This window comes from Mobula birostris, chromosome 5 (genome assembly GCF_030028105.1).
Source record: "Mobula birostris isolate sMobBir1 chromosome 5, sMobBir1.hap1, whole genome shotgun sequence".
Classification (NCBI taxonomy): domain Eukaryota; kingdom Metazoa; phylum Chordata; class Chondrichthyes; order Myliobatiformes; family Myliobatidae; genus Mobula; species Mobula birostris.
Genome location: NC_092374.1, coordinates 85,281,986 through 85,309,285, shown reverse-complemented (window position 1 = coordinate 85,309,285; position 27,300 = coordinate 85,281,986). Strand labels below are relative to the sequence as shown.

General features: G+C 42.8%; 1 protein-coding gene and 1 long non-coding RNA gene across 3 annotated transcripts in view; one reads left to right on the top strand and one right to left on the bottom strand.

The window, feature by feature from the left end:
- Positions 1-431: 431 nt before the first annotated feature.
- Positions 432-22,187, bottom strand: LOC140197825 (uncharacterized). Of its 2 annotated transcripts, none has more exons than XR_011886031.1 (3): positions 22,078-22,187; positions 3,520-3,696; positions 432-665 (listed from the first exon to the last, which is right to left on the bottom strand). It is a non-coding gene; the product is annotated as an uncharacterized lncRNA (long non-coding RNA). The 2 variants fall into 2 exon arrangements; XR_011886032.1 differs by lacking the exon at positions 432-665 and adding an exon at positions 1,078-1,569.
- The window catches only part of LOC140197824 (phosphatidylinositol 4,5-bisphosphate 3-kinase catalytic subunit alpha isoform), a 133,050-nt gene continuing 127,115 nt past the window's right edge, over positions 21,366-27,300 (top strand). The window contains exon 1 of the mRNA XM_072258298.1: positions 21,366-21,575. The gene's annotated coding sequence lies outside the window, so the exon portion shown is untranslated. The remainder of the gene's footprint in view (positions 21,576-27,300) is intronic.

Below are 27,300 nucleotides of genomic sequence, written 5' to 3'. Positions count from 1 at the left end.
GATTGAGATACCCCTTCACAGGCTAACATCCATCTGGTGGTTATTCTGAATTGTTTGCAGATTAAAGGTGAAGGACTTTCAACCCAAAATGCTGGCTCAGGTGCTGGCAGGGTAGCAATTTTACATGTTTATCATTAGGAATATGAACATAGTTGAAAGGGCCACTTTAAAAAGGCAAACCTTCCCTTTTACTGGGTGTGTTTAGTGGGCCTGTGCATCCTACCCACAGTGACTGTTGTTGCCTTGAGTGCCTGACAATCTTTTGTCAGTCTCTTCATCCACCAGAGCAATAGCCAGCTTCACTGCCAAGAACTCACCCAATTAGCTTGAATGTCTGTCAGTTGATGCTGCCAGACGGCGGTGTATTTTAATGTCACTATAGCAACTGTATTCCATTGTAATGATAGCAGACTTTCAGACTCTACTGAGTGGCTGCATCTTTTTTTATTTTAACATTCTTCAGGGCTTCATGACAGGTCTGGCCAATCTAAAAATCAACTGCATCACATTACCGGATGGTCTTGACCTCGTGATGAATGACACTGTCCTGATCTTCACCCCCACCTCCTTTCCTGATTCTTGGTGAACAAATCAAATCCTCCACCAGACCCTGACATGATCTTCAACTGCCATCTCCTTCCCATTCTCTGCCACACCCTCACCATCTGTGGAATAATGTTACATTAATGAATATCCAGTTATATCGCTGTTTCTGAAGGATTTTCTGTTAATATCCAACTATATGCTCCGTTAGAAACTGCTGGGATGGTGCTTCCTTCTCAACATTTTACCAACGGCACATTCTTGAAAGAAGTCACCTGTAAATTCAGGCCTCTGGAAAATAAGGTGTTTTTTAAATAATGATTAGTGATCTGAACATGTGGGTCTTCTGAATTCTGTTGATGGTGAAAACCGTACAGAAATATAACACCAATAGATCCCACCCACAGTTGACATTCTAACAAGCTCCAGTTCGACAGCCAATCTCGATCAATACATCAAAAAACAAACTGCTGGGGGATCTCAGGAGGGTCAGGCAGCATCTGAACAGGAAACTGGATTGTCAACATTTTGTGTTGATACTTTACATTTCCTCCACAGATGCTGTCTGACTTGGTGAGTTCCTCCAGTAGTTTTATTGTTTATTCCAGCATATGCAGCTTGTATCTCCGTCAATGCATCTGTTTGCTCTCCTTTTATTTACTGATTTTTCACTTAAATGTATCCCAATTTGCTGCAACTATCTCATGTCTCAGCAATTTCCACATTCTCACCACTTTCCTGAGAAAGAATTTTCTCTTAAATCTTTAATTGGACTTAACTACTACATTATATGCATTTTGTTTTGATCTCACCCACAAATGGAAACATCTTTTCTCTGCCTAACTTACATGGCCCACTGTCAAGGTTCACTTAAACTACTTGTCTAGAGAAATTAATCTTGCCTCTTCACCGTTGCTTAACAATTCTGAAATTGTTCAATATCTCGATGATAATTTTTTAAATGAAGTCCAACTTTAGGTAATCTACAGAAACAGTTCTGGAAACACCCGGCAAGTCAGGCAGCATCTATGGAAGGAGAAAGAAAGTTAATGTTTAACAGAAAAAGAGAAAGCAAAATATTTTCTAAAACCTGAAACGCTAACTCTGTTCCTCTCTCCCCAGACTCCAGGGTTTCTAGCACTTTCCTACATTATGGTAGTGTCAGACTGCACTGAAGGGAAACAGACATTTTATTTGTAACCTTTAGTTGTAAACAGGTTAATAATTTTAACAGTTATTATTCTCCAGAATAGTTGTTTTTTTTTGAGTGGTGAGGACACAATACAAAACCATTACCAGTACAGTGTTATGTGGTGTGGTCTTCTTTAGAGTCAACCTTTTCTTCATGCATTTGGTACTTTGAAACGTTTGTAAACTTTCACTCCTTGAACTGTATTGGAATCCACATTTAGTTCATTACAACAGAAAAAGAAGATTCCATTCATAAAATGTCAGGTGTGTTACCTGAAGCCAAATTCAGATTTGAAGTAGGTCCTTAATTCAGGTCTTTTTGTACTTACTGGAGATTTTAAATGTATGTTGCTACGTCAGTTGGAGATTAAAAATTGCATTTGAATTCCAGTTGATGAATTTAAAAAGTTTACTTCCATTAAAGGAACATTGAATTTCAAAAACATGGTATTGGAAGTTGTGTATTTCTGAATGAATCATTCACAGTATTCTGGAATCCACTGTGTTTCCGAGAGTATAAAAATTGGATGCTGTGTGAAATGGAAGCTATCATACTCATTCCAGTCCAGAATGCTTACAGTAAAGACTTCTCCTGCTGTTTAGTTTAAGTTGTGCCACTTATGGTGACGTTTCAATGTTAACTAAAACTCAGCCTTCTTTTTGTAGGCGCTTCATCAGTTAGTTTTGTGAAAACCTAAACGGGATTAAGTTGCACTCTTCAATTTTGACCTGGCTCAGCTCCTGACATTCTCCTGTACTGCCTAGTAAAATGGGAATAAAATTGTGATCAAAACTGAGTGAATTTGAATTCAAAGAACATAGAACATTAGAGCATAGTACAGCCCCTTCAGCCCAAGATATTGTGCCGACCATTTAACCTATTCTGACATCAATTTAATGCTTTCCTCCAACATAATCCTCCATTTTTCTATCATGTACATGTCTGTCTAAAAGTTTCTTAAAGGCCCCTAATATGTCTGCCTCTATCACCCTGGCAGGGTGTTCCCCACACCCAGCACTCTCTGTGTAAAGAACCTACCTCTAACATACTCGCTGTACTTTCCTCTAATGCCTTAAAATTATGCCCATTCTCTCTATGCCTCTAATTATCTTGTACACCTCTTTCAAGTCACCCCTCATCCTTCTTTTCACCAAACAGAAAAACCCCAGCTTGCTTAACTTACCCTCTTAAGACAGGCTGTCCAATCCAGGTAGCATCCTGGTAAATCTCCTTGGCACCCTCTAAAGCTTACCCACTCAAAGGTACGTTTAATGTCAGAGAAATGTATGCAATATACACACTCAAATACTTTTTCTTTGCAACCATCCACGAAAACAGAGGAGTGCCCCCAAAGAATGAATGATGGTTAAACGTTAGAACTCCAAAGCCCCCCTCCAGCCCCCCCCACGCATAAGCGACAGCAAAGCAACAACCCCACCTCCCCCATCAGCAAAACAAAAGCATCGGCACCTACCACCGAGCACTCAAGCGCGCAGCAAAGCATCAGCAAAGACAGACTTGCAGCACCCCAAAGACCCAGTATTCGACATACACAGGCTCTCTCTCTCTCTCCCCCCCCCCCACCAATAAGGGAAAAAGAAGTGTCACCGTTTCACAATGAGAGGGGAAACATAACAAACAACTCGATTTACGATGATGGCGTCACTTTTTCTGAGCTCTGTGCCCAAAAGAACTCGGGTCTCTGGGCACACAGCCAGCAGCTAACTCACTGCTTTCGCTCTTCCATCTCCCATGACACACCGAATTCCTGCAGAGGCACTGACCTTCAGTCTGCCCGTCTCCAGAGCCACGAGATCCTGGAACTCCGAAGGCGAACTAATCTCCTAAGCTGCATCCTTGGCATATTGAATAACGGCCAGTCGTGAAACCCCGAGAGCGGGTCCCATTCCCGCAAAGAACCGGTCAGTGTGTAACTCCAGGTTAGGGTTTTCAAAAGAACCCTGAAAGGAAAAATTAGAGGTATCAAAGATAGAAATAGAGCTGTCTCGGAAGATGCAAGCAAAGGAATCGCTGTTAGGCGCCATTGTCTCTCCTAAGCTCCTCCTCCTTCTTCTTCTTATAATGAGCCACCAGAACCGAACACAATATTCCAATGTTTGCATAGTAGGGGAATTAAAGGTTATAAGGAATAGGCAGATAAGTGGAGATGAGTCCATGGCCAGATCAGCTATGATCTTAATTGAATGGCGGAGCAGACTCAATGGGTCAAATGGCCTACTCCAGCTCCTATTTCTTATGGTTTAACCTGGGTTTTATAGAGCTGCAATACTACCTTGAGGCACTTGAACTCAATCCCTCTACTAATGAAAGCCAACTCACTATATGCCTTCTTAGCGACCTTATGAACTTAACTGGCAACTTTGAGGGATCTATGGATAAAGACCTCCAAGATTCCTGTATTCTTCCTTCAAGTTTGACCTAAAATGAATCACTTCACACTTTTCCAGGTTAAACATTATCTCCCATTTCTTAGCCCGGCTCTGCATCCTGTCAATATTTCATTGCAACCTACAACAAGCTTCCACAAAACTCCACCAGCCTTTCCTATTGGTTATTCTTAGTAGTTGATAGTAGTGGCCTGAGCCGTGTTGCCTGCCTATTTTTTGGTTGGAGAGAAGTGATGGTGTATATTATAAAAAGGCCACATAACCGATAGTGAAGGTGGGAGAGTGGTGGGCGGCTCTGAAAAGCTGGTAGAGTGCATGTAGGGTTGATGCTAAAAGGTTTAAATTTTACATTTTTACTCAGTGGTTTCCCACTATTATGAAAACTGGCTACTTTTCCTTTTGATTGTGTAGTGACTAACAAATAATAAATTATGTTAATGAGAATGTCAAACCAGCATGGTTAGAGAATATGTGAAAACAAAAAAATCTGATGTTGAAAATCTGAAATTTAAAAAAAAAATTAAAATACTGAAAACACTCAGTGGGTCAGGCAGCATATGTGGAGAGAGAAACTAAGTTAATGTATCAGGGTGACTATATAACTAATCTGAAAAGTTAGCTCCATTTCACTTCTTATATATCTTTTCTTGGTGAGTGCATTAAGTATGTTATACAAGAACAAGGAAAGGCTGAATAGGCTGGGACATTTTTTAAATTGAAATAAAAGTTTATAAAATCATGAGTGGCATTGGTAAGGTGGGTGGTTACAGTTGAAGTCTAGATCTAGGGAAGATAGATTTAAGAAGAGCAAAAAGATTTAAAAGGGACCTTTAGGGCAAATCTTTCCACATAGAGGGTTGCCATGGGAACTGATTGAGACATACAATACACTCAGTGGCCTCCTACACCTACTCACTAATGTAAATATCTAATCAGCCAATCATGTTGCAGCAACTCCGTGCATTAAAGCATTCAGATATGGTCTAGAGATTCAGTTGTTCAGACCAAACATCAGAATCAGGAAGAAATGTGACCTAAGTGACTTTGACCATAAAATGATTGTTGGTGCTAGATGGGGTGGCTTGAGTATCTCAGAAGTTGCTGATCTGTTGGGATTTTCATGCACAACAGTCTCTAGAGTTTACATAGAATGGTGTGATAAACCAAAAACACCTAGTGAGCATCTTTTCTGTGGGTGAAAGTGCCTTGTTAATGAGAGAGGTCAGAGGACAATGGCAAGACTGATTCAAGCTGACAAGAAGGTGAAAATAACTCAAATAACCACGTGTTACAACAATAGTGTGCAGAAGAGCAACTCTGAATGCAAAACAAGTCGAACTTCGAAGTGGATGGGCTACAGCAGCAGAAGATCATGAACATAAACTCAGTGGCTGCTTTATCAGGTACAGGAGGTGTGACATCATCGTTTGTGAATTACATGACTGACTGCTACATTCACAGTGATGGTCAGACTGAGCAGGCACAGCAATAAACATAAGCAGAGACAGGAGATGCAGATGCTGGAATCTGGGACAAAAAGTGGCTGGAGGACTGTTTAAAAAACATTTGGACAAGTACATGTATAGGAAAAATTTTAGAGAGAGATGGGTAAAATAGATAGCTTCGATAGACAAACTAGTTGACATGGAGGATTTGGGCTGTACGGTATAACTCTCATCATCATTAATGTGCTGTGTTATATGACATGGGCAATCATGGTCTTTCCCTACACATCTATAGAAGTTTGTCGAATCTTCACAAACTTATAAGAAAATAGAGGCACTGCCTTGCCTTCTTTATAATAGCACTTATGTGCTGGGCCCAAGATAGATCCTTGGGACTGATAACACCAAGGAATCTAAAATTACTGACTTTCTCCACCTATGATTCCCTGATGAGAACTGGCTCATGGACCTCCAGTTTCCTCCTCCTGAAGTCAATAAGCTCTTTGGTTTTTCTGACGTTGAGTGAGAACCATGTAATTACCTGCTTACACTGAGACTTCAGCCTGAGTTCTCCAGCCAGAGGAAGTGTCCTCTTCCACCCTAGCAGCACATCCATGCTTTGGAGTTAGAGTTGTACAGCACAGGAAAAGTTCCCTGAGCCTCCTGTCCTTGTATTTATCTATACCTAGTCCCATTGACCTTATCTGGTCTGTAGCCTTGTATCTAGATCATCATCATCATTATGTGCTGGGTCGTGTGACACGAACAATTGTGGTCTCATGACCATGATTGTTCTTGGCAAATTTTTCTACAGAAGTAGTTTGCCATTGCCTTGTGGGCGGTGTCTTTACAAGACGGGTGACCCCAGCCATTATCAATACTCTTCAGAGATTGTCTACTTGGCGTCAGTGGCCGCATATCCAGGATTGAGATATGCACCAGCTGCTCGTACGACCATCCACCACCTGGTCTCATGGCTTCACATGACCTGGATTGCTACACCTTGCCCAAGGGTGACTTGCAGGCTAGCAGAGGCGGGGAGAAAGTGCCTTACACCTCATTTGGTAGAGATGTATCTCCATCCCGCCACCTATTAAAACTAGGACTCTACAACTCCATTAAAACTATCCATTTTTGTGGTTAGACATCTTGAAATCAAATAGGTAGAAGATTGTCTTCTATTATATGTGCTGAACACACTGTAGTGGTGCGTCCTCTTGAGTTTGGCTGGGATTTAATGTTGACATCCAGTCTGGATTCATGCTTGATCTAATCTGACCCAAGTTGTGGCATTTCTAGACCCAAACCCTCCAAATCCAAGATGGACAGTCAATGTTTTGGGTTGAAAACCTTCATCTGGAATGGATAACCTGAAATGTCAACTGTCCATTTCCCGCCACAGATAATGTTCGACCTGTTGATTTCCTCCAGCTGGTTGTTGTTTTTTTGTCCCACATATATCAGCTGGTTGAGTGGTGTCACAGCAACAACCTTGCACTCAGCAACAGTAAGATCAAAGAACTGATTGTGGACTACAAAAAGGGTAAGACAAGGGAACACACAACAGTCCTCATAGAGGGATCAGAAGTGGAAGGGGTGAACAATTTCAAGTCTCTAGGTGAGCAATTTCAACATCTCTGAGGACCTAATTTGGACTCAATATATCGATACAGCTACAAAGAAGGCATGACAGCTGCTTTATTTCATTAGGAGTTTGAAGAGATTTGGTATATCATCTAAAAACACTCACAAATTTCTACAGATGCAATTAGTATTATATATACCATAACTCCAGAATATGCCCTAATAGAGTAATATTGTTATACTGATCTAGTGATTAGTGTAGTATTGCTGAACTGAACTAGTGGTTAGGGTTTTGCAGCTTGGTTCAAGAATCGAATAGTTGAAGGGAAGTAGTTATTCCTGAATCTGGTAGTGTCGAACTTAGGGTTTCGGTGCTTCCTGCCCTTTGGTGGCTGCAAGTAGATGGCATAGCCTGGATAGTGGGGATCATGAATGATAGATGTTCTGTTCTGTAGTCCCTCCAGTAGTTACTACTGATAGTGGGGAGGCAAGTGCCTGTGATGTACTGGGCTGATTCCACTACTTTCTACAGCTTCTCATGTTGTTGCATATTCAAATTGCAGTACCAGACCACGATGTAACCAGGATACTGCCACGTACTTTGGAGTTGAGGCATAACCAGTGACTTATAAAGGAATTGCAGGTCATCCTTGCTTTGAACTATACAGCTTTATTATCACCAGTGTCCATGGTGAAATTTGTTAACTTTATGGCAGCAGTACGGTGAAATACATGATAAATAAATATGGAGAAAAAGTAGTGAGGTTCAGGGGTTCAGTGTCCTTTTCGAAATCAAATGGCAGAGAAGAAGCTATTCTTGAATTGTTGAGTGTGTGCCTTTAGGCTTCTGTACCTCCTTCCTGATGGTAACAATGAGAAAAGGGCATAACCTTAGTGGTGGGGGTCCTTAATGATGGGCACTGCCCTCCTAAGGCACAGCTCCTTGAAGATGTCTTGGATACTACAGAGGCCGGTGCCATGATGGGGCTGACTAAGTTTCTGCAAGTTACTTGAATCGTGTGCAGTAGCTCCTCCATACCAGATGGTGATGCAGCCAGTCAGAATTCTCTCCATGGTACATTTGTAGTTTTCAAGTGTTTTAGTTGACAAACCAAATCTCCTCAAACTCCTGATAAAATATAGTCTATGTCTTCCCTTTTTTATAGCTGCATCAATATGTTGCATCCAGGTTAAATCCTCAGAGATATTGACACCCAGTAACCTGAAACTGCTCACTCTCTCTATTTTTGATCCCTCTACGAGGATTGTGTCCCTCTTCTTACCCTTCCTGAAGTCCACAATCAGCTCTTTGGTTTTACTGACTTTCAGTGCAAGGTTGTTACTGCAACACCACTCCACTAACTGGTATATCTCGCTCCTGTACACTCTTTCGTCACCATCTGAAATTCTGCCAACAATGGTTGTATCATCAGTAAATTTATAAATGCAATTGAGTTATGCTTAGCCAAACAGTCATGGCTGTAGAGAGAGTAGAGCAGTGGGCTAAGCACACATCCCTGTGGTGTGCCACTGTTAATTATCAGTGAGGTGGAGATGTTGTTACCAATCCACACAGATTGTGGTCTTCCAATTAGGAAGTCGAGGATTCAGTTGGAGAGGGAGGTACAGAGACCTAGGCTCTGTAGCTTTTCGATCAGAACTGTAGAAATGATGGTGTTAAACGCTGAGCTATAGTCAATAAACAGCATCCTGACATAGGTATTAGTATTGTCTAGATGATCCAAGGCCGTGTGGAGAGCCAATGAAATCATGTCTGCTGTAGACCTATTGTGGCGATAGGTAAATTGCAGTGGTTCCAGGTCCTTGCTGAGGCAGGAGTTGATTCAAGTCATAACCAACTTCTCAAAGCACTTCATTACCATAGAGTGCTGCTGGACGATAGTCATTAAGGCAACTCACACTGCTCTTCTTGGGTACTGGTATAATTGCTGCCCTTTTGAAGCAAGTGGGAATTTCTGATCGTAGCAATGAGAGATTGAGAATATCTTTGAATGCCCATACCACAGGTTGGCACAGGTTTTCAGAACCTTACCAGGTACTCCATTGGGGTCTGCCGCCTTGCGAGGGTTCACCAATTTAAAAGATAACCTGACGTCAGCCTACGAGACAGAGATCACAGGCCATCAGATGCTGCAAGGATTCATGTAGCTGTGGCTTTATTCTCCCTTTCAAAGAAAGCATAAAAGGCATTGGGCTTGTCTGGGAATGAATCATCGCTGCCATTCATGCTATTGGGTTTTGCTTTGTAGGAAGCAATGTCCTGCAAACCCTGCCTGCATTGACATGCATCTGATGTCGCCTCCAACCTCACTCAGAATTGTTTAGAACGTAGAACATAGAAATCTACAGCACATTACAGGCCCTTTGGCCCACAATGTTGTGACGACCATTTCTACTCTAGAAACTGCCTAGAATTTCCCTATGGCATAGTTATACTGCTATTTTTCTAAGCTCCGTGTACCCATCTGAGAGTCTCTTAAAAGACCTTATTGTACCCACCTCCACCACTATCACCGGCAGTACATTCCATGCACCCATCACACTCTGTGTGAAAAACTTACCTCTGATATCCCCTCTGTACCTACTTCCAAGCACCTTAAAACTTTGCTCCCTTGTGTTAGCCATTTCAGCCCTGGGAAAAAGCCTCTGGCTATCCACATGATTAATGCCCCTTATCATCTTATACATCTCTGTCAGGTCACTTCTCATCCTCCATTGCTCCAAGGAGCAAAGGCCGAGTTCACTCCACCTATTCTCGTAAGGCATGCTCTCCAATCCAGACAACATCCTTGTAAATCTCTGCACTCTCTCTATAGTATCCACATCCTGTAGTGAAGTGGCTAGAAATGAACACACAGTATTCCAAGTGGGGTCTGTCCAAGGCCTTGGCTCATGAAAATGCCCTCCGCAAGTCATAACTGGTAAGTAAAGTTATATCTACATTCTGAATTAAATTTCTACTTCCTGGCATTGTTCTGAGTCTGATTTCACTCTCTGTGAAGTCAGTGGTGAAAATTGGAAAGAGTAGCACAGGTTTTTCATCCTAATTGCTTCATTCACCCCTCTAGGACATCTGAAAGTACTTCAGAGCCACTCCATCGTGCTACAGGATGTGAAAACAAGGGGACTCGTATTCATGCACAGCAAGACTCCCAGAGTGAAATGTAATATTGGTGCCATGTGTTGTTTGGTCAGAGCAGGAACTCTTCAGTGTAATCTTTTACTTCCATTGTAAGAGGCTAAAACAAAGGCTCCCAGTCTTGGCTTTAAGCAGAGGGGCACATCTTCAAAACTGTTGCCCTCCCTCTAAACTACATTGCAGTGCTCAAAATTTTTGAAAAGTTGCCAGGATGACTATATCCCCAAAGTCTGAATGAAAACACCAAACAAGAGTTAGGATCAAAGATCCTTTGACGTTTCTCTTCCTATCAATGCTCCCTGAAAGTACCTGTCCTCGAACACCATAAGACCATAAGATATAGGAGCAGTATTAGTCCACTTGGCTCATCGAGACTGCTCTGCCATTCAATCATGGGCTGATCCAATTCTTCCAGAAGTGCCCACTCCCCATACACTTTGATGCCCTGGCCAATCAAGAACCTGTCTATCTCTGCCTTAAATACACCCAATGACTTGGTCTCCACAGCCACTCATGGCAACAAATTCCACAGATTTACCACCCTCTGACTAAAGTAATTTCTCCACATCTCTGTTCTAAATGGACGTCCTTCAATCCTGAAGTCGTGCCCTCTTGACCTGGACTCCCCTACCATGGGAAATAACTTTGCCATATCTAATCTGTTCAGGCCTTTTAACATTCAGAATGTTTCTATGAGATCCCTCCTCATTCTCCTGATCTCCAGGGAATACAGCCCAAGAGCTGCCAGATGTTCCTCATATGGTAATCCTTTCATTCCTGGAATCATTCTCCTGAATCTTCTCTGAACCCCCCATCTCCAATGTCAGTATATCCTTTCTAAAATAAGGAGCCCAAAACTGCACAGAATACTCTGTGTGGTCTCACGAGTGCCTTATAGAGCTTCAACATCACATCCCTGCTCTTATATTCTGTACCTCGAGAAATGAATGCCAACATTGCATTCACCCCCCTTCTTCACCACCAACTCAACCTGGAGGTTAACCTTTAGGGTATCCTGCACAAGGACCCCCAAGTCCCTTTGCATCTCTGCCTTTTGAATTCTCTCCACATCTAAATAATAGTTTGCCTGTTTATTTCTTCCACCAAAGTGCATGACAATACACTATCCAACATTGTATTTCATTTGCTACCTCTTTGCCCAATCTCCAAAACTATCCAAGCCTCTCTGCAGGCTCTCTGTTTCCTCAACACTACCCGCTCCTCCACCTATCTTTGTATCATTGGCAAATTTAGCCACAAATCCATTAATCCCATAGTGCAAATCTTTAACATACATTTCAAGTCCTCTTGAAATGAATGCTAACATTGCATTTGCCTTCCTCACTACAGACTCAACCTGCAAATTAACCTTTAGGTAATCCTGCACAAGGACTCCCAAGTCCCTTTGCACCTCAGCTTTTTGTATTTTCTCTCCATTTAGAAAATTGTCAATCCCTTAATTTCTTCTTCCAAAGTGCATGACCATATACTTCCCAACACTGTATTCCATCCGCCATTTCTTTGCCCATTATCCTAATCTAAGTCCTTCTGTAGCCTCTCTACTTCCTCAAAACTACCTACCTTTCTACCTGTCTTCATATCGTCTGCAAACTTTGCAACAAACCCATCAATTCCATCATTCAAATGATTGACGTATAATGTAGAAAGAATCAGTCCCAACACAGACCCCTGTGGAACACCACTAGTCACCAGCAGCCAACTAGAAAAGACTCTCTTTATTCCCACTCTTTGCCTTCTACCAATCAGCCACTTGCTTTATCCATGCTAGAATCTTTCCCGTAATACCATGGGCTCATAGCTTGTTAAGCAGTTTTCATGAGTAGCTTCTGAAAATCCAAGTACACAACATCCACCAATTCTCCTTTGTCTATCCTGCTTGTTATTTCTTCAAAGAATTCCAAGAGATTTGTCAGGCAAGATTTTCCCTTGAGGAAACCATGATGATAATGGCCTATTTTATCATGTGAGACCTCATCCTTAATAATTGACTTCAACATCTTCCCAACCACTGAGGTCAGATTAACTGGCCTAGAGTTTCCTTTCTTCTGCCTCTCTCCTTTCTTAAAGAATGGAGAGACATTTGCAATTTTCCAGGCTTCCAGAACCATTCCTGAATCTCATGATTTTTGGAAGATCATTACTAATGCCTCCACGATCTCTTCAGCCACCACTTTTAGAACCCTGGGGTGTACACCATCTGGTCCAGGCAACTTATCTGCCTTCTGATCTTTCAGTTTCCCAAGAACCTTCTGTCTAGTTATGGTAGCTTCACAATGCAGTGGGCCTTCAGTTTCCTGTACCTCATGCCTATCTGTAATGAGTTCTTCGGGCCTGTGCATTGGGCTCTGAGGTTTTTAGAGCACCTTCATCTGGATTAAAAGAATAAGACCATAAAATATAGGAGCAGAATAAGATATCTGTCCCCTCAAGTCTGCTCCATGGCAGATCTATTTCCCTCTCAGCCCTAATCTCCTCCCTTCATGCCCTGACTTATCAAGAATCTATCAAATTCTTCCTTAAATATACCCAATGACCTGGCCTCCACAGCCGCCTGTGGCTACGAATTCCACAGTGGACACAGAGATTCTTCTTATCTCTGTTTTAAATGGATGTCCCCTTTTTCAGAGGCTGGGTGCTCTGGTCTTAGACTCCCTCACCACATCCACTCTGTTGAGGCCTTTCAACATACAATTGTTTTCAATGAGATCACCCTCCCCATTCTTCTGAATTCTTGTGAGAACAGAGGGGAGATGGCCAGGATAAAGAGCTGAAGGGAAGAGTTGGAGCAAGAACTGGGAGGTGATGGGTGGATCCAGGTGAGGAGGGGTGATGGACAGATGGAGGAAGGGAGAGTGGGAATAGTGACAGAGGCTGGGAGGTGATGGGTGGATCTGGGTGAGGAGGGGTGATGGACAGATGGAGGAAGGGAGAGTGGGAATAGTGACAGAGGCTGGGAGGTGATGGGTGGATTCAGGTGAGGGGGAGTGATGGGTGGATGGAGGAGGGGTGAGTGGGAATAGTGACAGAGGCTGGGAGGTGATGGGTTGATCCAGGTGAGGAGGGGTGATGGGCAGATTGGGGAAGGGAGGGTGGGAATAGTGACAGGGGCTGAGAGTTGAGAGGTGGCAGTGACAAAGAGCTGTGCATGGCGGAATCTGATAGGACAGGAACATGGAATCAGATAAGGAAGGTGAGGTGGGCAGATGCGAAGAGGAGTGTGATGGTGAGTGGAGCAACAAGAAAAATAATGATGGATCTCAGCAAGTTGGGCAGCATCCAAAGAGGGAAGTGGACAAGGGGCTGGCAATGCTGGAACCTGGAGAGACTGCCTATTTTGGAATCTGGTCCAGGTGAAGGCTCTCAACCTGAAACATTGACTGTTCCTTTTCCTCCACAGACACTACCCGATCAGTTGAGTTCCTCCAACATTCTGATACACTCTCTTCTCACTGCTGCCATCAGGAAGATGGTACAGCAGCCTCAGGACTCACACCACCAGGTTCATGAACAGTTACTACCCTTCAACCTTCAGGCTCTTGAACCAGTGGGGATAATTTCTCTGAACTACATTTGCCCAATTATTGAAATGTTCCCACAACCAATGGCTTCACTTTCAAGGACTCTTCAGCTCATGATATTTATTGCTTATTTATTATTATTTCTTTATTTTTGTATTTGCAGTTTATTGTCTTTTGCACACTGGCTAAGACCCCAGTTGGTGCGGTCTGTCATTGATTCTGTTACGGTTATTATTCTATAATGGATTTATTGAGTATGCCCACAAGAAAGTGAATCTTAACGTTGTATATAGTGACATATATGTACTTTGAGAGTGAATAATTAGTAATTTCCCAGATTTTACAGTAGTAATGATTATCAACCCTGCTGGAGGAAGGTCCCTGTACACAAGTGATCCTCCCCCCCTCTCAATGGAGAGTGAGAGCCTGTCTGTTCTGGGGGTGCGGTGGTTGTGGAAGTGGTACTTGGAGAAGCAACATGATTGTAACATTGGAAATTGGTCTCCGCTCTCGTTGTTGCTGGAGCAATTTCTCTCCTCCCAACACTCCCCAGAGTGAATGAGCAGCTGTCTGAGATACCAAAAGCAGGATCTCTCAGTGGCCACACATTTTAATTCCACGTCCCATTCCCATTCTGACATGTCTATCCACAGCCTCCTCTACTGTAAAGATGAGGCCACACTCAGGTTGGAGGAACAACACCTTATATTCCATCTGCGTAGCCTCCAACCTGATGGCACGAACATTGACTTCTGTAACTTCCGCTAATGCCCCACCTCCCCCTCATATCCCATCCATTATTTATTTATATACACACATTCTTTCTCTCTCTCCTTTTTCTCCCTCTGTCCCTCTGACTATACCCCTTGCCCATCCTCTAGGTTCCCCCCCTCCCCCTCCCCCTTTTCCTCCTCCCTGGGCCTCCTATCCCATGATCCTCTCATATCCCTTTTGCCAATCACCTGTCCAGCTCTTGGCTCCATCCCTCCCCCTCCTGTCTTCTCCTATCATTTTGGATCTCCCCCTCCCCCTCTCAAATCTCTTACTAGCTTTTCTTTCAGTTAGTCCTGATGAAGGGTCTCAGCCCGAAACTTCAACTGTACCTCTTCCTAGAGATGCTGCCTGGCCTGCTGTGTTCACCGGCAACTTTGATGTGTGTTGCTTGAGATACCGAATTGCTGGTTTGTGGACTGTAGTTTTGATGGACTCTGGGTCAAGGGCTCCTTGGGGCTTCTGTTGTTGCTTGTGTGGTGAGGGAGTTGGGGGGGGGGGTGGGTTGAGGTCATTACTTTTGCTGCTGCTTGTGCAAAAGGAGGGGGGGCTTTGATGTTTCTGGGGGGGTGGGAATCATTGCTTTTGCTGCTTGTGCAAAGGGAGGGGGGACTTTGATGTTTCTGGGGGGGTGGGAATCATTGCTTTTGCTGCTTGTGCAAAGGGAGGGGGGACTTTGATGTTTCTGGGGGGTGGGAATCATTGCTTTTGCTGCTTGTGCAAAGGGAGGGGGGCTTTGATGTTAATATCATTCGTTCTAGGGGGTTTCTTGTTTCATGGACGTCTGTGAAGAGTACGAATGTCAGGTTGTATACATTCTCTGAAATTAAAACAAACCTTTGAAAATGACAACAAATTCAGCAATTTTCAGCTGTGAAGATCCCAAAGGCATTGTTGGTGGTTTGTGGTTTCATACTAGCTTCTTCGCCACACTCGAGAAAATATACGAATTGTTGCACAGTTAAGCTGGTCAAGCTCTGAAATACTCTGGACATCTTTGTGCTTCATTATACAGTGAGTTACTGCCCATTATGCAGCTGGTGATTAGGGCACAATGAAGGTCCTCCATCTTTAACAGCATTCAGGACTTCCTTCATCATGTCAGTAGCTTCCCCTCAGTTTTCACTATTGTCAGTCATGCAAATCCCAGGTGGAGGCTCAGGAATACCATCGCACTCAGATGTAGATGGATTCTTCATTGTTGTTTCCATAACAATTTTGTTTTACACCTGAGCTGAACCCCCAAACCTGGAGGACCAGTGGACCACTCTTAGTCTGACCTCTACCCTTTGACATGTATGGCATGAGTGACCCTACCAACAGCCAAAACCCCGACTCCAGCCAACATAGGTCAGAGGCGCACAAGCCTCCAAAGCCAATGCTGCTGCTTCTTCTATTTCTGGCTGTTTAGACGCATCTAGGCGTATTACAGCCCTCCGCAGGATGTATAATTAATTAAAGAACTTCAAGGAACTCAAATTCTCAAATACAACGTAGTCTCACGTATCAATCAGATGTTGATTATCTTGATGGCCAAACAAAGATTAAATAGAAAACCAAAATAAATTTAATCCAGATAGCCTCTTGAACAACATGCTTCTTTCAATTTTGTATCGATTACAGCTCAGCAAAACATGCTGGACTGTCTCTGGACTACCACAGTCACATAATCCAGTAGGATGTTTTCCTATTATCTTTAAATAATAGTTTAGCCCACAATGCCCCAACCTAAGTCTTGTAAATTTCACCATATCTCTACGACTTAAAAGGTAACAGTCTGAGACCTTTTTAAACTAGTGGGTGACTAGAAGAATAATGCCTGCCCCTTAATTCACTTTTCCAATCCTCCTGCCACTTTTTCACTATACTTTTTTTAATCCTACTTCTCAATTCTGCTCTGCCTGGGGGAACTCTAATTTCTACTTGCCTGCTCTGTAAGGAAGACTTTGCAATACCATCCACAATTACATTTCCTTCCACCCCAGCATACCCAGGTATCCATGAAAATCTAACTGCACATCCCATCTTCCCTACTCTAAACAACACTAAATCTCAGTAACTATGTCAGGACGAGCTTTTGATTTACTCCCTTTTATAGGCTCTAAGGCAGCACCAGAATCTGAACAGATGATAACCCTATGTGGTCGAGAGTCTTCAATCCACCATAAGGCCCAAAGGATTGCTAATAATTCTGTTGCAAAGACAGAAACACTATCTGAAACCCGGTGACCAATCTTAACTCCAAGTTGAGACACACATCCTGCCCTACTGCTTTCTGGGTCCACTGAGCCATCAGTAAAAATCTTCAGATAAGATCCCCATTTATTATTTAAATATTTATTTGTGATCAACGCTGATGAAATTGCACTGCTTCCTTTAAGCTGAAAAAGGAGGAATGGGTTTACTTCTGGTTCTGGAAAGAGCCAAAAAGGGACAGGTGGCAAGCAAATTTGGTCAACTATGTCTTCCTCAGTCAGTTTCAATTTCACAGCCCAGTTATTAACCAAATCTAAAAATGGGTATCTTTTAATTTTACTTTGGTGCTCCAACTTCCCCTGCAAAAGACACTTTGATGGACAGGTGTGATTGAATCCATTTAGTTTTGCCCAATACAGCAGGCCCAACTGATTTCATCTTAAATGCAGAGACACTTCTCCCATCTCCACACATAATGCCGGGACTGATGCTGTTCTGAAAGCTCCACGACAGAGTCTAAGTGCTTTGGACTACACAGTGTCTAATTTTTCAAGCACTGCCGTAGCAGCAGAACCATAAACAATACAACCATAATCTATAACTGATCTAATCATAGCTAGATATATTAAGTACATAGTTTCCCGCCCTGCTCCCCAGTCACATCCAGCAATACTTCTCATAATATTTAAAACTTTCTCACACTTTCCAATTGTTTTATCTATATGAACCCTCCAAGTAGGTCTTTCATCAAACCAGACACCTAAAAACTTGAATACCTTGACTCTTTCTAGTGGAGAATCATAGACACAATTCACAATCAGGAATCTTTCTTCTAAAGCCAAAGATCATATATTTGGACTTAGAAGCAGAAATCCTGAAACCCCATTTATTAGCCCAGTTTTCAACTGACCTTAAAGCCTTTTGTACCTGCCTTAATATATACTTGATGTTTCTTCCTCTTTTCCAGATTGCAACATCGTCTGCAAACAATGATTTGCCAAATCCTGTCCCTACCTGATCAAAGATATCATTTATCATGACATTAAAAAGGACTGGACTAATGTCACTTCCTTGAGGGGTACCATTACCTATTCTAACTGACTTGGAGCTTGTTCCACCTATTCTTACTTGAATTGTCCTTTCCTTAAGGAAATCTTAGATCCAATTAAACATTCTACCTCTAATTCCTGCATCATAGAGTTTAATTAATAAGCCATCCTTCCATAGTGAGTCATATGCTCTTTCAATATCTAGAAATACACTTACCATTAATTCTCTATTTTGAAATGCTTTTTTAATATCATGATCTAAAAGGGCAACAGATTCCATTGTTGATCTTCCAGTTCTAAAACCATTTTGATAGGCAGCAAAATGTCCTTTATTTTCCAAAAAAATAAACAAGTCTGTTGGTGACCATTCGTTCCATAGTTTTACAAAGCACTGACGTTAAAGCTGTAGGCCAATATGAACTAGGACTAGATGCGTCCTTACCTGGCTTTAAAACGGGAACTACCACTGCATGCTTCCATTCTACTGGTAGTTTTCCATCTTTCCACACTGAATTAAACAATGCTAGAATTTCTATTAATACAGAGTCATCTAAATGCTTAAGCAACTCATAACACAGTCCATCCCTACCAGGAGAAGTGTTTGAACCCGATTGGACAGCTTCCTGCAATTCCTGAAGGGAGAAAAACAAATTTATGGAGCTATTATCATCCAAACTCCTGTCCAATTTCCAACTTTCCTTTAACATAATTTCCTTTCTCAAATCACCTAACTCTCCAGAACTGTGTAACGCTTGGAACACCTCTACAAACATATCAGCCTTTTCCTTATTGGTTACAGCTTCAATATCTCCTTCCAGCAAAGCTGGGATAGATGGTTTCCTATATATCCCTGACTTCTGTGAATGATCGTCCATAGCTCCTTTATAAGTGTCTCAGGGCCCAGGGTTCCACAAAATCTTCTCTAACTATCCCTCTTTGCATTTTTAATTACTCTCCTTGCTACTGCTCTTTTCTTTTTATACTCCATAACATTATCTAACACTGGGTACTTCCTTAATTTCCTGTAAGCTCTATTTCTGTTTCTTACTGCTATATCACAATTTTTGTTCCACCACGGAACTAATGCTCGAGCCTTAAGTACATTCTGTAGTGGAATAGTCAACTGAGCAACTTTATGAATTATAGAACAGAGGGATTCATTCCAATCGTCTATGGAGCCCTCGCTATTGATCTCTTCTATTATACCCACAGCTTTCTCCTGGTACTCATCCCAATGGGCCAAAGAAAAATTATACCTTGCAAACCTCTCCTCAACTTCTACTATCAAATTTCTACCAAATCGACATAATATAGGATAGTGATCACTTCCTAGTGTGTATCTGGCCATAACATCCCATTCCCCAACCCTAGCTAAGTTTGAGGAAGTGATAGATAAGTGACTACACGAATTCTTTACAATATTAAATCTTGTAGGCCTTCCGTCATTTAGCAGTACCATGTTGTATTTATCAAGAAACTCCTCTATTACCGCTCCATTACTATCTTTACTTTCACTGCCCCATATAGGATTATGGGCATTGAAATCTCCAACCCAGATTACTGGGGATCTTACCTTATTCATAATTTCATCCAAATCTGATATCATATTACCTGGATTATAAAAGTTAATCAAAGTTATTTGACCACAAGAGCTCTAAACCTCCACAACCACAATTTCAAGGTTAGATTTAATATCAAGTCTTCTAAACTGGAGTCCTGTTTTTATGAAAGTTGCACACCCTCCACCAGATTTACCTGTTCTGTCAGCTCTTAAACTATCATATCCAGGGATCATGAAATCTAAATGAGGCTTTAACCATGTCTCCTGTATACAGATCAAATCAGGCCTGTCTTAAAGTTCCAACAAATCTTTTTAATTCTTGACCATTTGCAGATAAACTTCTTGCATTCCATTGTAATATTAAAAGCATCAAAATACTAATTATTGGCCTCTTCATCCACATAAAGCTCCTTCATACTCTCTGATCCCAACAACTAGGAAGTACTCAGTGATTGTTTGTCTGTCATAGACTCATAATTTTTCTGGCGAAATCTGTTTTTTAATCAAGAAATCTCTGCAGCTCCGACAACTACTTTTATCATATCTGACCTCTTGGCTGTAGTTTTAGCCCTGACCAGTACATCAACAACAAATGCCAAAAAAGACTCTTTAGTCATCAACAACATGCCTGAAGGAACCATAATTGGAGAACTCGGAATGAACTGACTCCCCATCATTCCAATCTTTTCTTTACTTATCCTTTGCTCTCTATCAACTTTCTTTACTGCCTCAGCAGATGATATTTTTTGTTGGATACTAACATCCTGAATCTGCTTTGCCTTACTAAAATACTCACATCCTCTGAACGCCACTATATGGTCCCCTCCACAGTTACTGCATTTAGGTACCACTGCCTTACAGCTTTGATATTATGATCCTCTCCACATTTCATGCATCTTCTTTTACCTCAACATGAACCAGCAACATGTCCAAACCTCTGGCAATTATAACAGCATAAGGGAGGCCTAACGTATTCTCTAACTTGATAAGACATGCACCCAAGATGGACTCTAGTTGGAAGAACATCACCTGCAAAAACCAGAAGAACAGGGGAATCCCAATTACCACCTTCCCTCAATTTTAATCATTTGGCTTCAATCACTCAACCACCTTTAATATTGTCCAAAATTTCCTTTTCAGTTATGCCAGACCAAATACCATACACTACCCCCTTAACTCCCTTCTTTTCTTTCAGAGTAATACACTCCACTTTCACAACCAATTTTCCCACCAGTTTAGCACTGTTATATTGGTCAATATCTTTGCAACCAATTTTTAGCAATCCACTAGACAAAATTTTGGCCTGGAATCCTTTACCTATTTGGTTCTTTAATGCTGCTGCCACTTTCAACTAATTGAGGGTTGTAAATCCTCCTTCTCCTTCCTTCTGACCTTTAATTTTATACAGAACTGTAAATTCCTCCAATTCACCCATTTTTCTCAATTTGTTGTCCCTCATTACTTCAGGTCTTTCACTTGATGCACCCCTTTTTTAGCTACCCTTACTTCTGGAATATTCCAGTCTTTTCCTCTCCCACCCCCCACTCTTTTTTTTTTTGCAGCCATAGGCTACAAGCTAACCCTTTCTAAACTACTAGGCTCCAAACTCCACACCAGCCAACCCAACCACCCAATGGCAAGGTTGTGGTCCTTTTATACACCCCGTAGCCACTTTATTAGGTCCACCTGTGTACCTGCTCGTTAATGCAAGTACCTGATTGGCCAATCGTGACTGCCCTGCCTTGTCCCTGCCCCTTTAAGGAATCTGACTGATCCTGTGCCTGCAGCTCTGTTCTGAGCCTATCTCTTTAAAAGTCTGGCTGCTCGCTACGGCGAGCCTGTCCCTTTAAGGGCTCTGTAGCTTTACAGCGATCCCGGCTTTCCAGAGCTGGAATTTAGCGGAAATCCGACCCTCGGCGCCGGATACAGTCCTTTGCTCCTTGCAAGAACACAAGACTTCAAGCTATTTATACGGAGACATAGATCTACATATTTTTTGTTTCAAAACAGAAGAATTCTCCAGCGCGAGGAAGGAAAGCAAAAAGCCTCTGAGACAGGATCGAGCCTCTACTGCGAAATCCGGGGGAGTTAGGGGAGCGACTCCGGTCCGCCTTGCAGATGAATCAGGTCGGTGCCAACGAAGCCTTAGACCAGACATTTCCTCATCTGTATGTTGGTGCAATGTTTTTCTCCCTCTCACTGCTCTTCCAGCCGTAAAGCTGAGTCCCCCTCCCTCGTCCAGCCAGCTCCCTCCTCCCTCCGGGGGCTGAGGTGCGGGGTTTGCCTGGTGGATGTAAACAGCCCTCACCCCCACCAACACTCATCCAGACATTTTGTCAGGACCTAATATCGCAAGGCAGGTCCCAATGCAGGCCACAGCTATCAAGACACCTTGTCTTAAAAACGCTTCTATACTTTCTTTTACAGACAAAAGAACCACAATTTTAAAATTGCAGGATGTAATCTCACTGTTTTGCCTGCAGCCGAACTTAATCGCGGTTTTTTTTACTCATTTCACAGAAATACGGCCTAAATACTCTTCTTGTTTTTCTGATTTCTACCGCCTCTCCTTTCACATTCCGACTGCATGTTAAAGTTTGATATCTGATTTTTAAAAAATCTTTTTAACCTGTGTGTTATTTCGTTTGTGTACCGTCCCGGGTGTGTGAGATGCTGACGTTATCTTGTTACACTGATGTCTTCTGGTGGTTTGGTGCTGGCGGATTCCTGCTCTCCTGAGTTGGGAAGGTCTGTTAGAAAGTGTTGTAATGTACTCAAAATTTATTTGTGTCTTGGTTGTACTTTGTGCTGCGAATTAATTGCTTCACGGAATTGATAATTGATTGATTTTTAAAGTTCAATTTCTTGCTTAACCCTGGTGACCATGGGTGGTGGCGGCTGATGATTTAAGATTGCTAATATTCCCTTAACCCTCCCCCCAAACATTGGTGAAGTTTTAAATCAGAAGGGCTTGACAGTACCAGCAACCCAGGTTCAATTCCCACCGCTGCCTGTAAGGAGTTTGTACGTTCTCCCCGTGACCGCGTGGGTTTTCTCCGGGTGCTCCAGTTTCCTCGCACAGTCCAAAGACGTAACGGTTGGTTGGTCAATTGGTCATTGTAAATTATCCCATGAACAGGCTAGGATTAAATCGGGAGATTGGCGGTCAGTGTGGCTCGAAGGGGGTCGGAGGGGCTTGTTTCATGTTCTATCTCAATGAATAAATAAATAAGTTCCTTTCCAGTCCAGAAGAGGCTGAAATTTTAACCGAAACAAAGAAATTATCAAGCTAAATTATTTTGCGGAAGGAGCTCGTGTTGTTATGTTGTTTAGCTATAGCTATATCCTCTCTGGACCATGAAAACAAGGAATGACTCACATGTTTGTGCAGTTTCATGGAATAACAGGAATTCTATGGATTTGACACATGACTGCAAGTGTACTTTGTGCGCTTGACCTTGCAGCTCCTGTCGTCTATGAGTTTGTTTTTGAGTGTGCAACGGCTTTATATTATATTCATGTTGTTAAAGGCATTGTCAGAAGGTGATGCTGCAGTGGACTTCCCTCCTCAGACCTTCCCCTCAGTTTTTTCGAACCAGGAGAATTTGACAGAGAGGCAAAGAGTCCACTTAGCCCACCACGATACTCGGGCAAAGTCAAATTGGAGTCGGGTTTAATATCACCGGCATATGCTGTGAAATTTGTTAACTTGACGGCAGCGGTACAGTGAAAAATAGAGGAAGAAGTTGAATTACATTAATATATATGTGCCTATTAAATAGTTAAGTTAAAATAAATGTGCTAAAAACAGAAATTAAAGGAAGTCGTGAGGTAGTGTTCATGGGTTCAATGTCCATTCAGAAATCAGGTGGCAGAGGGGAAGAAGCTCTTTCTGAATCGCTGAGTGTGTGTGTCTTCAGGCTCCTGTACCTCCTTCCCGACAGTAACAATGAGTGGGGGCATGTCCTGGGAAGTGGACGACACCTTCCTAAGGCACCGCTCCGTGAAGATCTCCCGGATACTACGGGAAGGCTAGTACCCATGATGGAGCTGACGAATTTTACAAGTTTCTGCAACTTGCTTTGATCTGGTGCAGTAGACCCCCCCCCCCCCCCACCTGCTCAGTTCAAGTTTAATTATCATTCAACCGTACATGGATACGGCCGAATGAAACAGTGTTCCTCTGGGGCCAGGGTGCAAAACGTACACAGCACATTCAAAATAGCAAGCAAAAAAAACATAGTCATGCAAAAAACACCGTTAAGTTCCTTGGCCCAAATTATAAACACATATCATGAGCTGAAGGAATTGTTCCTGTATTGCACGGTTCTATGACCAAGATAGCTGGTAGTGTTGGATGAATTTGGTACATGAACTTTGCTATTTCGCTTTTGTGTTATGTATGTATATCTTGTTACTTGTAGTAAGGGGGTTGGGGTGGAGATGCATCTCTTATCAAATGAGGTGTCAGGTGCTCTTTCCCTATGCTAGCCTGAAGATCACCCTTGGGCAAGGTAAAGCAGCTCCTTAGATTCCACCCCCTGATCCGGGACACATGAAACCATGGGAGCAGGTGGTGGATGGTCGTCACATATCACAAGTCCTGGTTATGTGACCGCTGACGCCAGGCAGACAATCTCTGAAGAGTATTGATAATGGCTGGGGCCACCTGTCTTGTAAAGACACTGCCCAGAAGAAGGCAATGGCAAATACCTGTGTAGAAAAATTTGCCAAGAGCAATCATGGTCACAGAAGGACAATGATAACCCACGTCATATGACACGGCACGTAATAATGGTGATGAACTTACAATAATTTTTATCTTACATTTTTCTGCACCCGCACAAAACTGCACATTTCACAACCTATGTCAGTGATAATAAATGGGTCAGCATTGATTTAATGGGCTGAAGAGCCTGCTTATGGGCTGCTCCAGAGTGTAGAAGACAACTGTGAAAATGCAAATATAAATAAATGGCAAAAAAGTGACAAGAACATGAGACGAATAATCCTTGGAAGTGAGTCCATTGGCGGTGGGAACAGCTCGGTGAATGAGTAGTTATCCTCTTTTGTTCAAGAGCCTGAAGGTTGAGGGGTACTAACTATTCCTGAACCTGGTGGTGTGAGTCCTGAGGCTGCTGTACCTTCTTCCTGATGGCAGCAGCGAGTAGACAGTGGGCGGTGAGGATCCTGATGATGGATGCTGCTTTGTTGCGACAATTTTCATGTAGACGTACTCAGTGGTTGGGAGGGCTTTACTGGTGATGTGCTGGGCCGTATCCACAATCTTTTTTGGAATTTTCCGTTCAAAGGCACTGGTGTTTCCATACCAGGCTGTGATGCAGCCAGTCAATATACTCTCCACTACACATCTATAAGTCTATCAAAGTTTTAGATGTCACGCTGAATCTCTGCAAATGTGTGGTGAAATGTGTCGTTTGCATTGACAACCAGCACAATTTAAGGATGTGTTGGGGGGTAGCCGGCAAGAGTTGCCACACATTCTGGTGCCAATGTAGCATGCCCACAATGCTCAACAGAACAACACAGAACACAACAAAACAGTGGCAAAACAAGCCCCTTTCTTTCCACCCACCCACCCACCCATCCATCCGTGCACATGGACAGTCCTCCAGCCACAGGGCAAGCCTCCAGGCTTCAGCCATCGAGCTTTGACCGCCAGACTCTTGACTGACCTTTGGGCTTCGAAATTTGATGAGGGCATCATCCCTGATGTTGAAGATGGCAGAATTTGTCACCAAAATGCTGGTTAAAATCGATACCTGTACCCGGCTGGAAGTCAGAGAAGAGATTATTCATAGTGAGGTGGTGTTCATGGGTTCAATGTCCATTCAGAAATTGGATGGCAGAGGGGAAGAAGTTGTTCCTGAATCATTGAGTGTGAGACTTCAGGCTTCTGTACCTCCTCCCTGATGGTAGCAATGAGAAGAGGGCATGTCCTGGGTGATGGCGTCCTTAATGATGGATGCCACCTTTTTGAGGCATCGCTCCTTGAAGATGTCCTGGATACTACAGAGGTTAGTGCCCATGATGGAGCTGACTGAGTTTACAACTCTCTGTAGCTTACTTCGATCCTGTGCCGTAGCACCCCCCCGCCTCACGACCCATGATCCATACCAGGCAGTATTGCAGCCAGTTATAATGCTGTCCACGGTTCATCTGTAGAAATTTGCGAATATCTTTGGTGACATATCAAATCTACTCAAACTGCTAATGGAAAATAGCTGCTGTTGAGCTGTCTTTATGGCTGTATAGCTGCATTAATACTATGGAGGCCAGTGCCTGTGACGGAGCTAACATGATATTTTAAAAAGTTATACTGGCTGAATAACTTTATAAACTCTTAATACTAATGCCGGAAACTACTCAGTCTGTCCTCTATTTGAATAAACTTCCCTAATATTCCCTTTTGGAATATTTTTCCCTTTTCTTTAAGTTTAACCTGTCTCCATACAAATGAGGCTGTCATACTCAGAATATATTAGCACATGTATAAAAACCAGTTGGTATACTTGCATTACGTAAAGCAAAGTGACCTAATCCTTTCCTCTGATTCTATATTTAGACCTGTAAATAAAGATAGTTACTCGACATATTGGAGTAGGTTTTCTCCTTTGCTGCCTGCCTGCCATAGAACCAAACTGATTTTCTTTTTTTCACTCCTGATCTTCACTGGAAAGCGTACTCATTCAAAATCTTGTAAGAGGATGCCAAGGAGATTTAACCAGGCTTGAGGGATCCCACCTGCCAGATTGGTTTGTGGTTTACCTGGGAGCAGAGGAGATTAAGAAGAAGATTTCAATAGAGGTGCTTAAAATCACAATGAACACTGATAGTATACTTCCTCCCCCACCCCACCTTTTTACTCTGACTTCTTTCCCCTTCCTTTCCAGCCCTGATGAAGGGTCTTGGCTTGAAATGTCGACTGTACTCTTTTCCGTAGCTGCTGCCTGGCTTGCTGAGTTTCCCCAGCATTTTGTGTGTGTGTGTTGCCCTGGATTTCCACTATCTGTGGATTTTCTCATGTTTCTGATGGTATTTATTTATTGGGATATAACTTGGCCCTTCCAGCCTTTCAAGCTGCTCCCCGCCCCCCCCCCCCCCGATTTAGCCCCAGCCTAATCACGGGACAATTTCCAATGACCAATTAGCCTGCCTGCCTGTGGACTGTGGGGGGAAACTGGAGCATGCAGGAGGCACGGTAGCGTAGTGGTACTTGACAGTACCAGCGACCCAGGTTCAATTCCCGCCGCTGTCTGTAACGAGTTTGTACGTTCTCCCCGTGATCGTGTGGGTTTCCTCAGGGTGCTCCGGTTTCCTCCCACAGTCAAAGGATGCACTGGTTGGTAGGTTAATTGGTCATTGTAAATTGTCCTGTGATTAGGCTGGGGTTAAATCGGGAGTTACTGGGTGGCGCGGCTCGAATGACCTACCCCGCGCTTTATATCAACAAGTGAATCAGTAAAATTGAAAATAACCGCGCGGCCTTGGGGAGAATGCACAATCTCCTTACAGGCAGTGCCGGAAATTGAAACCAGACGGCTGTACTGTAAAGCGTGCTGTGCTGGTGGACCAGTAAGTGAAAATTCGAGAGGAACTAGTGCCAGAATTTAGACGGAGAATGTTTTTCCATGGCAAGTTATGATCAGCCATCCAAAGTTTGGGCCTTTTTCCAAATGGGGATTGTGTAATTCATTGGAAGCATTTGCAAGGTTATAGAAGTGGCCTAACTGGACAGGGTATGGGAGAGGGCCTCACAGTGATGACCTTGAGTTGTTTAATCCTTTGCTTTTGTGATCAGTATTAGGTTAATTATCACAGTGGCCACTTC